Genomic DNA, 15,000 nt, shown 5'->3' with positions numbered 1-15,000 from the left:
TTGGGAATCCCAGCCACCTTGCAAGAATCAGTCCCTGTTATATGCATGACTAGAAGAAAGGAATCAGTAGTCTCTTCACTGCACATAATGGCATAGTCCATTATATTTATCGGATACCAACAAAAGAAATTTATATGTATTTCACTGTCACAACCGATAAAGTACAGGCACGGCAGAATTAGTTATGTATCAAAGCGCTAAGACAAAAGCAAGTTGAAGATGAAATCTTATTTTAAACAATTATTTCAAGGACATACACACACACACACAAACTCTCTCTCTCTCTCTCTCTCTCTCTCTCTCTCTCTCTCTCTCTCTCTCTTAAAATTGCATATCATCTTGGGCCAGGGATTCCCTGCGAGTGTTTACGCCTTCCAAGCTCATGCAGAGTGCAACAATTGAAACTTCAGACTTTGTCTTTTATTTAATGAGTCAATTGTTTCATCTTCATCCTTGAGAATATTCGAAACTGTTCTTTACAAAACTATGTGGAACTGATTGTGTTTGAGAAATATGAAACTGAATTATCATAATTGTAATAACGATGGAAAACATCCTCTTTGGAATTACGGGAAGAAAATTCGAAGTATGATCTCATCCACTATTACATGCCCGTCTTTTCAGAATTATCAATCGAACACAATATGGATGAAACACAAGATTAAATGGGAAAACACATATGAATGACAAAAGGAAGTTACGAATAGGAAAATAATCGTCTCCCAGAAGTGAAAGACAGCAGCGAGGATAGTCATATCCTTTCAGTGGTTTCATCAAATGCAAAGACTACATTCATTTGAACAGCGTGCAAACTGTACATAGTTGAGTTTACATTACATGCACACAAGAAAACCTTTATTTTCACCTATACTTATTTAGGAAATAATTGAGGAATGGAACAAATAAAACGACTAATGAAAACCATATGTACGCAAATTTATATGGGCGACTGTTTGTCAATGTTGCAACGGTAGTTTTTTTTTTCTTTTTTTTAGACGTTAGTCATTGGGATAAAACTGCCTTCTTTAAGGACTTTAATCAATCTCAACCAAGAAACAGTTTCTCCCCTGCATAAATGTTCTTCGCACATGCACTTATTGGTGAAAGGCCAAATGGGAAAACTTCTTGATAAAAGTATTTACAGCATAACTTACCCAGTCTTAAAACGACATTCTTCTTTGATTCTCGGGAATACTTCTTAGCGGTGGAAAGCTAAGTACAAAAGGATACAAAAATTGCAGAGACTTAAACCCGTACAAACTTTTATCACCAGCCAAGCCAAGAATAATAATAATAATAATAAAAAAAAAAAATAGGTTCGAGATTTCCCCACCGACGGTCACTAACAGGAACAAAAACAAACGTCGAATAGCTCGAGAGTCGAGGGTAGAGTGTTCGGTGGTTCGGTGCTATGTGACACTTGACAGGACCTCGCCTACACGCTTCTTCAGTTACCAGTTATTCTATTTAGCCTACCAATATCCTAACATCAATGGCATCGTATGCTTATAAAGGTTACAGCTAGTGAATAAGAAAAAATAGTGTTAAATGCTACTTTTTAAGATCATCAAACACCTCTGAAAGTTTTAAATAAGTTACTCTTATATGAGATTTTGCTAAGTTACGGATATTTTGGAAACTGTTGCAGGTGTTCCGTCATGACTTCATACCAGGTGAATAATAGAGTAAATAATTAACTAAAATATATAATCCAACTGAGCTGTAATAAAGATATAATAATGATAATAGTAACAATACTATTAAAATAACGAGGTCATTAGCATAGAATGTCTCATGAAACTTTCAACTTAAACAAGGTTACTGATTTCATAAGTATAAACCGGAAATAAACAATATACAAAACAAAATTACGCAAAGATGGACCTTACATCAACAAAACAATAACATGACTGAAAAGGTGGATTCATGTTCGCGTGGTATCCGAAACATAACTTTGGATAATATTAAAATGATAAGCGTAGCTAATGAAACGTAAGCCCTTGAACAGTTATAATACGTTTATAAATATATTTTCTTAATGATGCAGGATGACACAACTTTATGTACTAAAACATTCAGACTATATTTCCTTTTGTGGAATTCACAGGAAATCAGTTACACTTCAAATAATTTGCAAAATTAAATATTAATCGTGAAATGAACGACATACAGCATAGCTGGCAATGACTATTCTCGAGAATCCAAATGCTGACTTCAAAATTACACTCCAGTGTTAGTAAAACTATAAATGGTTAAATGATATTGCTGTATGTTGGATTTTATAAATAAAGATTTCTTTTTAATGATCATAAATCTAAATAGTTTAAATTTCAGGGTTGCGATTCAAGACATACGTTAATACGATTATAAATGATTAAGGGCAGTGTATTGAAAATGGACGATCCCATTAACGTAACGTGCGTGATAAAACTATTAGATATTGCACAAATGGAAAGGTGGGGTGACCGGAAAATGATTCAGTAGTGGCAATGGGCGGGGCCGGGCGGTGGGGTGGGGGGGGGGGGGATCTTAGGGGAACGATGGGATCAGAGCACTGGTAATTGCAAACAAGATTGCTTGAAAAGAACTTGAGAAGCATATGATAAGGCTACGTAAATAAGAAGACGAAAACAAGCGTTAAGAGGAATACCAGAGGGCAGCGTCCTAGTATCAACATTGTTTAGTATAATATAATGAATTAACATGGATAATAATCAAAGAAAAAATAGAGTAACAATAATCAAATAATGACCACAATGGGAAACAAAATGCTGCCTTTCAAGATTTGGACAATCGTAAGGGAAACGGAATTCTGAAAACAAAAAGTTTCATATTGAAAGAATAAAAATAAATGATTCATGGTGATGCCAGTAAATCTAAATTGACGAAAATCTAAATGTGGCAGATCAAATATCAAATGTTTGTAAACATGAAAACACCGTCTTGGAAATGTAGCTTTCACATAAAAACCAGAGATGGATAAAAATAGAGTCTCTATAATAACATACCAAAATATATAGACAAGACGCTGTAGAGTTTTAATAGCAAAGCCAAATTAATTAATGAACAATAATCACAAGAAAGGGTCACGTCTAAACATTTTAACCAATATTTGAATTCACTGTTTCAACGTATTGCATAAAGCGAGAAAGAATAAAAACTGAAATAGGTAAAATAGGTGACCTGAATAAAAGAAGAAAAAAATTCCTGCAAACAGGATAGTGTTTTTTTTTTTTTATTTTTTTTTTTTTTTTTTTTTTACTTTATCGTTTAAAGAACAAAACATACAAATCTGAATAATGAAAGAATGGAATTCTAGTGCGAGTGTTGAGAGTAGAAGGATAGGCTGAAAAATTGTAAAAAAAAAGTTCTTGGGAATGTTATGGGAACTGATTGATTGAACGAAGTGTGAAAAGTATGCCAAGAAGAAAGAAGGGTTTCAAATGAAAAGGAAAGAGGGTCAATTGTTTCGTTGTATAATGGAAACGAAGATAGATGTGTGGAAGAATTAATGATGCATAACAACTAAACACACTGTTTTGACTCAGAGTAAAACTTATAACAGATTGATCGAGAACAGATGGGGTTTGGTATGAGTATATGAGATATATGGACTGACACAAAAATTATGGTATTATTGATACTGATGTATAGCCGCAGGTAATCAGGATGTATACTTAGTGGGTTATTCATTAAGAACAATAATTACATTATGATGAAAGTGAGTCGTATTAGAATACGCAGAGTTGTAGCTATGGTAAACTTAATTATTGACCGTGTCGATTGTCTATCATTAAGACCTTAAATAAATCAATCTTTACAGTAGAATATTCTAACATTGAAGATATTTGAATGTTCTATGTAAAATGCAAGGTGATTTAGTGAATGTTATTACAAATAAGAGTGTGGGTTTGGGAGAGTCTTCAGGGAGGAGGGGACATGGTAAAAAAAAAAAAAAATTACGGCTCAGTTTCCGTTATTATCCATATTATCTAAATTTCAAGCTAATCAACTATCCGTTCTTTAGTTTGCAGTTTGGATTCACAGTGCAGAAAAAACCTTGATTGCGGTCAGAAAGTTATTATGATTGGCATTGATTTTAGTACTGCATTTGACATGATAATCATGGGGCTCTTTTTTTCCAACTTAAATGCGAATAGGTGGTTCTTTTTAAGCATTATTGTTGAATCTCCATGTAATAGATTGCAAACAGTAGTTGTTGATGAGCACCATAGGAATGTAATATCACAAAATTTTAAAGTGATTTGTATTTATCCTAACTATACAAACCTGAGTCCTTTAAGAGAAGTAAGACTTCAGTGAAGCTGGAACAGCCGTTGAACTATTAATGAAGTACGGTAGTTATAATTGGCAGGGAAATGTCAGTTAACCACTCACTTTTGAACTTGGGCTTGGAACTTGTGGGAAGTGAAACTTAAAGGATTCAGATTTGTATAGTTAGGAAAAATACAAATTATCTTAAGTGAGGCTGGTGGTTCTCTCAGCACCTCTACCAGAGGCATCAGCAGATCTAAATACTATTTGGTGTACGGCCACCTGGGCGTTTCAGGGTTATCTTGAGACCCAATGTTGTTAACAACCTGTAGATTATTCGGCATATGTGGCTAGCTTGCCCCAAGGGTGTTGGAAAGCTTCCTCAAACGCTGACCTAGAGTCTGGAACAGGGAACAGAAAACCTGGAGTTTTCTGTTCAGCCTTATGGCAAGCAGATATATTGTAGATGATCTCCTTAGAGCAAGAAGTCCTCCCACAAGGATGTAGGGACCACTGTGAACCTACAAATTGCTACTAACAGCTGAGCGAGTCTACTAGAACATTCCGTTTGCCTAAAATCAACCTTGTACACTACACAACAGTATTGTCTACTGCCCATATGTGTATCTGCTTCGTCAAAACGCAAAGGCTGAACGAGACAGTTCCAGCTTGCTTGTTGATGTACACTTCAGCTGCAGTGTTGTCATTCAACAACAATATTGAGTGCCCTCTTACTTTGTAGGAAAGCTTGCAGACTTAGGAATGCTTTTCTTCTGAGGGCCAAGCACCTAAGTCGACTTGACCCCTCAGGTGTGCATCCCATCCCTCCATAGATGCATCCAAGAATATATGCCTCTCTGGAAGTGGGGAATTAAGTGGAACTCCCTTGGTGACGTTTTCCTCATTCAGCCATCAGTAAAGATCGTGCAGTCTTTTGTTCAACTGGAACATGAAGGGAGTGGCGATCGGTGGCTGCTGACCAGTGATACTTCAGACACTACTGGAATGATCACTGGTGGAGACCAATTATGAGGCGACTTTCTTCACCTAGGAATGATGTCCCAGAAGATATTGCACCACCAGGCCAGTTCTTGCTTAAACAGGAATGGAAGCACTACCTCTCTGAGCCTGCTGATGTAATTGTCAGATGGAAAAACTCTCACAGCTGTTGTATCTATCACCATACCCAGGTACTTCAACCTCTGCTTGCGTGTTTAACTTGACTTTTCCCAAATGATCATAATCTCCAGACTGTAGCAACTGCATCTCAGAAGAGAATAGGATCAATAAATCATAAAAATACCTCAAAAGACTTATCCTATTCGAGTGGGCCCAAGCTGAGTCAAGAATGAAAGTCTGAATGAACACATGGGGAGCAGTGGAAAGTACAGAGCACAAGGCCTTGAACTGGTACACTACTCACTCGATGACAAAGGGGAGGTACTTTCTGGAGGACTGATGGACAGGTATTTTGAAACATGTCTTTCAGGTTCACCGATAGCATGAAGTTTTCCTCTCTGTTGGCAGACTGCATGATACTTGCTGTCTGCAATCTAAAGAGAGTATGTTATCATCAAAAGGGAGGAGATTCACCAGCCAATGAGTCAAGCTTGACTCGTACAGAAATGGTCGGATTAACCTTGAGGAAAAAAATCTAATAAATTTAATAAATAGAGAAGAAACATGGTAAATATAAGAGATAAAAATTAATTAAAAGATAAGAATATGACAAATAGAAATTTAAATCTTACCTGTAAAACCATCTTATCGTAAAAACGTTAAAATCTTAAAAACAGAGAAACTCTCAGAATCCGATAAAATACCAGGAAAACTTATTACTATCACAAAAATGTGTTGTATAGTTAAAATAGTGTCACATTCACTGCATATGTGAACTGCTTCATAGTGAGTGGACATTAAAAATCCATACATCAGTTTTGTATGACCTATACTCAACCTTGTTAAAATTACTTCTGTCCTATTATTTTTTTTTTTTTTTGAGAGGCAATTGGCTTTATTTGTTTTAATTTGTTATTTGCTTTATAATGGTTATATAATTTCTAATGGGTAGTTTAATAGCTTTTTTTTGGTAAATATACTGATGATTTACCAGCAGCATCCACTTTTTCATTACCAACAACCCTAATATGGCCAGGAATCCAAATAATTCAACATCTACCCTACTTGAGCAGTGGCAGTCAATGACTGTTCTTCAGCCTCCTGTCAACTTCTCCAACAGGGAGGGGCATCATTAGGACGGGTGAACTAGGGGCTACTGCTCCCAAAGACTCAAGGTAGATAGTTAGGGCAGGCTAGCGAGTGATAAAAAGTTGATTTTTAAAGGGTTTCTGGCTTTGCCAGAACTAAGTTTTGTGCCTAAAACTCAACTTACTGATGCAGAAAAACATCGTGTGCTCGTTCTCAAGTGTCTCAAATGGGGTCTTCACCATCAGCAATATCACTGCTGTGACAATCAGAAGAGGAAAAAGGTTATCATCCTCAGAAATATAAAATAAACTTTGTTGAGAAACTGTGGGAGCCAGGGTCTTGTTCGATTAACTTAAGCATAATGAATTCCTCACACAAGAGATTTTGCCTGATGAATAAAAACAAGCATTTGCTTAAAGCAAAAGCTTTTAAGAAAAAGCAAAAGCTCAAGTAGCAAAAGGTAGCCAATACTTAGGCAAAAAGCAGTTGCTTAAAGTCTCATGAATAATAATTATCACCGTTTGCTACCTTTTGCTGAATGGAGTCCTAGCTTTTGCTTAGGGAACCGGCCACGTGCGACTTGTGTGTTATCCATTCCCAATCCCACGGGTCCAGCTCACATGTGTCTGGTACTGGAGCACTTCCCAGGGTACTCTATGTAGATCAGTAGAGGAATTTGGTTTAGTTGCCTTTAACCGTGAGCAGACAGAATGCCTAATGACATAATGCCTAAGGACAGAATGCCTAAGGATGAAATCCCTAATTCCTCAACACGGACAAAATGCCTAACAGACATAATGCCTAATGGACAAAATACCTAACATACAAAATGCCTAATGGACAAAACATCTGAAAATTAATAAAAAAAAAGTGAACTAGATAGCTTATCACTCTATAGAATACTGACCTCGGCCAAGGCGGTTTAGTTTACTTCATACTGCTATGAAATTCCATTTTGGACTGAAGGGTTTCTTACAAAAATTGAAATGATTGATAAAGAAATTTGTTTGAAGAAAAGTAGTGTAAGTTTTTTCTGCCTTTCAAAGTGCAAAAAGAAAAGTAAAATAAACAACAGCTTATTGGGTAGTTATATGGGTTTTAACCATATAATCTCGAATAATTTATTTAAAAATGCTAAATAAAATGAACAACAGCTTGTTGGGTAGTTATATGGGTTTTAACTGTAAGATCTTTACTAATCTCGAATAATATACTTAAAAATGCTAAATAAGATAATTTTGCCCGGAAGGCGTTTTGTCCATTAGGTATTTTGTGTATTAGGCATTTTGTCCATTAGGCATAATGTCTGTTAGGCATTTTGTCCGTGTTGAGGAATTAGGCATTTTGTCCTTAGGCATTCTGTCCTTAGGCTTTATGTCATTAGGCATTCTGTCCTACTACCGCCTTTAACTACAGATTCGTTCAGGCAGAATGAGTTCCAGTAGAAGTGAAAGTAGTGATGAGGGGGTTTAAATTTTGGAATACGCACATGAGTGCAATCAATTGACCCAATTGCATATGGAAACTGATATTTTTCTGACCACTTCTCTTGGGCCCTTCTCATTTAATTTTCAGACTGGGGAAATCTTATCCAGGAATTTGCTTTTTCAACAATTTCCTTGAAAACCTCTCCAATAACTTTCCTAACACTTGTTTGATGAATACCTATCTCCTTTCCTATGCCGTTTAAGTAGCCTGGGTCTGACATATACCTTAAGAATGTTTTCATTCGATCCTTATTTAAGAGAGCACCTCCGCGTGTTTCTCTATATTCGCCTAAAAATGTTGTGCCAGCCATTCCACATTTTCTTCACCGAATCTGTACAACTTTTTGTAATAGTAAGGTAATGTTGTATAGCGATTTCGGTAAGTTTTCTTTTTACGAATTTGGAGAAAGGCCGCCATCAGATCCAGTTCACAGGAGTTTCAAGCACCTAATGAGCTGCCTTAAACACTTTTAAGCAATTGCTAAGAAGCATAAGCAATTACTATGTTTTATTCATGGGAAATGAAGCAATTGCTGATAATTTCTAAGCATTTGCTTGAGCTTAAGCATCTGCTCTAAGCATTTGCTACTAGCACAAGCATTTACTTTGTTTTATTCATTAGAACTGAAGCAATTGCTTTAAAATCCAAGCAAAAGCATTTGCTGAAGTTTTATTCATCAGGGCCATTATTATTATTATTATTATCATTATTACTAGCGAAACTACAACCCTAGTTGGAAAAGCAAGATGCTATAAGCCCAAGGGCTCCAACAGGGAAAATAGCCCAGTGAGGAAAAGAAAGAAGGAAATAAATAAACATTATAAGAAGTTATGAAAAATTAAAATGAAATATTTTAAAAATCAATAACATCATCAAAACAAATAATTCATATATAGACTATAAAAATACTTATGTCGACCTGTTCAACATAAAAACATTTGCTGCAACTTTGAACTTTTGAAGTTCTACTGAATCAACTATCCGATTAGGAAGATCATTCAACAACTTGGTCACAGCTGGAATAAAACTTCTAGAATACAGTGTAGTATTGAGCCTCATGATGGAGAAGGCTTGATTATTAGAATTAACTGCATGCCTAGTATTATGAACAGGATGGAACTGGTCAGGAAGATCTGAATGTAAAGGATGGTCAGAATTATGAAAAATCTTATGCAACATGCATAATGAAGTAATTGAACGAAGGTGCCAGAGATTAATATCTAGATCAGGAATAAGAAATATAATAGACTGCACGTTCCTGTCCAAAAAATTAACACGAGAATCAGCAGCTGAAGACCAGACAGGTGAACAATTCTCGAAAAAAGTTATAATGAAAGAATTAAAACATTTCTTCAGAGTAGATTGATCAACAAAAATCTTAAAAGACTTTCTCAATAATCTGGGAACTATCAGTGATAGGGGCCAAGGGTGCCTCCCATAGATTGTAGAACTCCTGAATCAGAGTCAAGATCTTGATAAACGTAGACTCCACCTAGGGATTCTTTGTCTCTGTAGATGAAGGGCCATAAGTAGTGCTGTTGGGTCTATGTAATCCGTAGAGTGCTCATCTCTCCTGAGAGAGGTGGTTTCGACAGGTTCCTCAGGTGGATCTTTCCTTTTTTCATATTCCCTTACCGGACCTCAAACAGAACCGGGATAGTTGCTAGAAGAAGAGGGAACAACAGGCTGTAGATCCCACCCATCAGAGGCTGGGGTGCTCTTAGCTCTTATATCCTTTGAGGATAGCAAAGCACTAGTTGCTTGTACCTCTGAAGAATGCATGAGCAAGCAAGGTACCACACCGCACAAAAATGTGTCCCGCAAAAGCCTGTCACTGGACAATGAGGAGTCTCTCCAATGGTGGCATGCATATGGTGTCTCCTGCCGATGCTTGACGGGTCATCAGAACGGTCCTGCTATGATCACCACTTACACCCATCGCTTTGACCCATTGGAAGGCCTCTCTCTAGCTGAATGAAAAGGTCTCACCTAGACGCAAGGTCTCCAATAGATGACTGGTCTTACCATGTTGGAAGGTCTCTAGAAGCGGATCAGTCCGGTGAGTAGGAATACCTTGGTGCATGGAAGGATACCTATATGAAGACTGAGTGATAAGAAGAAGCAGGTGACCAGAGTTCTGTGATTCGTATGTCACAACCTTTAGAATAATAGTGATAGGTTTGATCGAGACGTCTTCGATCGTGAAAAGCTCTGGAATAAGGTATCTTGTAAGCATGATGTCCCGGCACTGGAAGCATTATTATAAGTTAATCAATCACTTAGGTGATGAACTATCATGAGGTGATTGTGGATGTAGAAACTGAATGCAGAGACCTTGTGCATGATGAGCGTACACTGGGTGGTAGGAAGTACAGTGCCCCTCTCATGCCTCTGTGAGGAGAGGTCAGATAAAGTCCTGTGAGACTTTAAATAAATGGTCTTCAAAGATGGCAGGTTCTTTTTTGGAAGAGCTGGTGTCACTCCTGAAGGCTCCACAGCAGAGGGCAAAATTGAAGAAACAAGGCTGGGAGGAGAAGGGTAAGTATGGTTTTTCCCTTTGACAGCAGCAGAAGTCCTGGAGGTCCTAGCATCAGCTAGCACCTTCAGTAACTTCTCAGTGGATGAGTTGCCATCGATGCTACGGGAAGGCCACAATTTCCCCAGGTTCAAGTACTTGTTAACATCATTGTCAGTTGTCACAAGGGCAGGCGAACTTCGAAGAGGACTAGGGGTGTTACCTTTGCTGCAGGAAGGTGATACTCCTGTCTTACCCTAAGCTGGCCCTGAGTGGAAATTGGGGTCTTGCCTTTTTCGTATTTCCTCCAGAGCAGTCATCTCTTGAGGAAACTAAAGCAGGTGCAACAGCCTGAGAACTAGAATGTCAGAAGAAGCAGCTAAAAAGCTTCTTCAGCAATAGCTTGGGTAGTTGCCTCTAAACCCAGAGTCTTTCTCCTCTTCCTGTACTGTGCCAACGGCAGAGGAGGGATGATTACAAATAGTCATGCCACCTGCACAAAGGACACAATATATGGGGATCCACGTTAGTCCTACTTATAAACTTCCCCAAATTGCAGCAAGTCTTACCAGGGCAGACCTGCATGTCTGCCCTCGGAATTTCCATCACAGTTACACAAACAGCAAACACATAGAAAAAAAAAAAGCATAAAAAGTTTATATAGTCAGGTATTGGTAACACAGAATACGCGCATACTGTTTGGTGGCTTAAATCAAAGTGGGTGCTCAGTAGTCTGTCAGGTGGGCAGAGTTTACTCACCCCGGGTAGTAACTACTACCACCGTGTTATAAATTTTAACAGCCGAGTTCCAGCTTTGCTGAAATCATACTCTATTAAAGGATGAAGGTTTGTATTCATGTTGGAATAAGTTTTTTAATGTCACGCACACATGTAGGTGAGCCTATTTTCAAGGAACGATATCTCTCGTGATGATAAAACTTAAATGTAATGATAACCTCCACAAGAGAAAAGGTGATAAGAAAGCTGTGGTAATAATAATGATATAATTTTCCATAAACAGTTATCCTGATGCAGACTTCTATGTTTACATATGATGGTATTATATCACCTTATTCAAACAAGTTATGGAAATGTCACCATAAGGTTTCTGTCTTGAACCAACAGTAAAAAAACTACCGTTTCATGAAGATTTCTTGACTTGGAGAGACCTTTACACACAAAAGAAAACGTTCATTGAGATTAAACAGACCATAAAGTTTTTACAATTTCTTATTGGAGAAAAGATGAAGTTCTTATGGAGATTTAAAGTAGTGTGAAGCCTATGCCTCATGGTAATATTATATGAGCGCATTTTTGGGGGAAAGATAAAATCTATATTTTCGTATTAAAGGCTACACTTCATTCACCTCAAAGTAATTTGGTAATATTGAAATTTTGCTTTACACTAAAATCTGAGTGTGATTGAATGCTTTAGCACGTAGCTTATAATATAATTTGAATATATTTGATAAAAATAAATGTCACCAGCGCAACTTTAAAAGCTTTCAACCCATATGGTAATGCAACTAAATATTTTCTTCCAGCCACCAGGACCTATACATATACTTAATTTGACAGTCTCATATTATTGTAATCATATATTGTACATTACAAAGTATGGAAGCCAATCACAATTAGGGGATCGGTTCTAGTATTTAGTTGACGAAATCTCCAGACAATCTATTTCGAACTCTCCATGTTCAAAGTGCTTGGATATGTAATTCTTGTGTAATCAATTTGTCGTGGTGATAGAATCGAAGCATTAGCTATAATCAATCAGCATACAGAAAATTATATATATATATATATATATATATATATATATATATATATATATATATATATATATATATGTGTGTGTGTGTGTGTGTGTGTGTGTGTGTGTGCGCGCGCGTGTGCATGTATGTATATATATTATTCAGTTTCAATAATTGGTGTCACTAACATGTGAAAACATGCACGATCACAGTGGTGACAGTGATTAAAATAACCGTTAAAAGAACACGAATAAAAGCGTAGTTCATTTGACGACAATGTCAAAAACGCAAATATAACAATTTCCGTAAATTTAGCACATAAACATTCTAGGTATATGTTAAAATAGTTTCATTTAATCGAGTACTCGGAAATATCGGAAAGACTGATGGACAAAAAGAATAATTTTAGACAAAATATTTTCAATATTTCCTACTTACACGCACTAGTCATTTCTGGCACAGCTCAGACCATAGGCGACTTGACGAAACATGTTAAACAGATTTCATGGTTCCTACATTCAATATCCAGCCAATTAAATCCTTAAATATACGCTCATTTCAGTTTCGAGCAAGCCTTTTCTCTTGGTCTAACGTCTTATTTCCTACATGAGAATATTCTTATAACCAATTTTTGGAGGGTGTCTGCACGTCTGAGAGTGTTTATACTATTAACGGTCAAAGATTTACTGCAATCCTTTACACGACTGTTACCGAATTCACCTCTTATACTGCATGCCATGTCGAAATCACTCATTGATTTGGAGACAGGCCAGCACTTCAAGAGATCCTTCTCGAACGATGGTGGCTGACGGTAATATTGCACCACAATAAACGTAATCACCAACAATACTGTCGTCACCTGTTCGTAGTCAGTTACTTATAAGCGACTCGTAGTAATCTCACACTAGAGTTGTAGTGTTAACAAATAAAATACCTGCCATCTTTTACTTCCCCTATACTTCGTCATTAATTTTTGCGAGCCCTCCAATTAAAAACCCGGCCCTTTCTTTCTTCTTATCAAGCAATTGGTCAATTTGAAATTCAAAGATAAATTTAGTTCTTGCTTAAAAGCAAATTATTACATTACTTCCTCACAGCTAATATTATTTAACTATGCATTTGCAGCTGGAAATTCAGTACCATATATTGATATTATGATATCCCCCTCTATATCTCTTTCTCAATAAGGCAGTAATACTCTTAACGTGGTAATAATTACGCTTGCCACCTGTTCTAGAGAAAATCACAATGTGGATGCAAACTAACCTTCCCTTCACAGTAGTTATGCAATGCCGCTGCTGGCGTTTTCTGTTGTTATTTCCTGTTCCTGAAAGATGTCGCAATACACACTTGATGTATTTTCTTCGTAGATCAGAGATCAGTTGGTAAAAGTTAATCATTCAGTAAGTGTTGATTTTTTACACCTCGTCGTTTCTTGTTCTCTTGTAATACTTAATTCATTTGTAATACGAGAATTTCTGAATTAAGAAAATGTTCTAGCTACAGGGACTGGGGATGTTATCCATCGCTTAGCTAACCTTTATTTGTTTCAGAGAACTGTCACTAATAAACTAAAAGAAATACAATTACACGTTTCAACTTTTTATGAAACAAAACAAGCAATATAACAAAAACTAGCCATAGTTGGACGATGAATACACAAAATATCAACGAAGACTGGTAACATTTTTTCTTATTAAGTAGTATAGCACCAGCTGTGTCAAATGCATCCGAGTGGCTTTCAGTTTTATGTAGAGTACATTCTATAACAAGATTAATATGGTTAGTCTTGGTCATATAATCGCAAAGTATGATTCCCAGCCATTGTGCGAATAGGGCTCACATGTCCTTGGAATTTATATTGCATAGTATCTCCGGAAGTAAATCATCATAACAATCTATTCAATTCTTGTCATTCCCAGAGTCCTCCTCCCCCTTCTTCTTCTTCTTCTTCTTCTTCTTCTTCTTCAGATAGAGAGAAATTTTGTAAAGTAACATTTTATATTAATTTATCTATTTTTATATTAATTTATCTATTTGAACTTTCTTTCGAAACAGTATTACGAGTTACGCTATGACATGTGAGGCGACATTTGATGAAACCACATGTTACTTAATAAATGACATCTCTCTCTCTCTCTCTCTCTCTCTCTCTCTCTCTCTCTCTCTCTCTCTCTCTCTCTCTCTCGTACTTATTCACAGTCACTCAAACCCATGATGGCAAGAGCAAACCGTATCTACTTTGCTTTAATGGCAATAGTGTTCACAAATATCAATATTGGGTTATTTTATTCTTTACATAGCACCTGGAATGGCCAATTCATAATATGACGACAAATGTCTGCTTAAATTATCTATCTTTGCAATGAACAAGACCGCGCTTTTCAGATGATAAGAGCAATCCAGACGGCTGAACATGTGTTTCGTACTCAGACACATTCACGTCCTTCATATATACGATCGAATATAGACTAATTCAGCTTAGTTTTTCTGCAATAGAAAAAATAACATTTTGTTTTCCTGAAAACTCTTTCCAGTTTCATTCTTATCCATTAAATGTCATATTGTCATCTATTAACACCGGTGGTAAGGAGGCCGAACACCTGCTCAAATATATAAATCGTAACACTTGTTGATGACGAAGGTCCCTTACCGTCGCTTATAAGTGGATAGCAATCTTTTTTAATAGCTATGATATCCAAGATCGAATAGAAAAAAAAAATGCAACCCGAAATACTGTACTCATGAAGTAATCAA

At 36.7% G+C, this 15,000-nt stretch overlaps 1 protein-coding gene across 7 annotated transcripts in view; it reads right to left on the bottom strand.

The window, feature by feature from the left end:
• The window catches only part of LOC137641518 (uncharacterized), a 115,582-nt gene that overhangs the window by 52,329 nt on the left and 48,253 nt on the right, over positions 1–15,000 (bottom strand). The window contains exon 1 of one of the 7 annotated variants that reach the window (XM_068374144.1): positions 13,510–13,720. The exons of 5 other annotated variants lie outside the window; for them this stretch is intronic. The gene's annotated coding sequence lies outside the window, so the exon portion shown is untranslated. Of the gene's footprint in view, positions 1–1,154; positions 1,317–13,509; positions 13,721–15,000 lie in introns of those variants that run through there. One more of the 7 variants, XM_068374142.1, reaches the window with a different exon arrangement.

The sequence above is a fragment of the Palaemon carinicauda genome, chromosome 5 (genome assembly GCF_036898095.1).
Source record: "Palaemon carinicauda isolate YSFRI2023 chromosome 5, ASM3689809v2, whole genome shotgun sequence".
NCBI lineage: Eukaryota > Metazoa > Arthropoda > Malacostraca > Decapoda > Palaemonidae > Palaemon > Palaemon carinicauda.
This window is presented reverse-complemented; position numbering and strand designations above follow the sequence as displayed.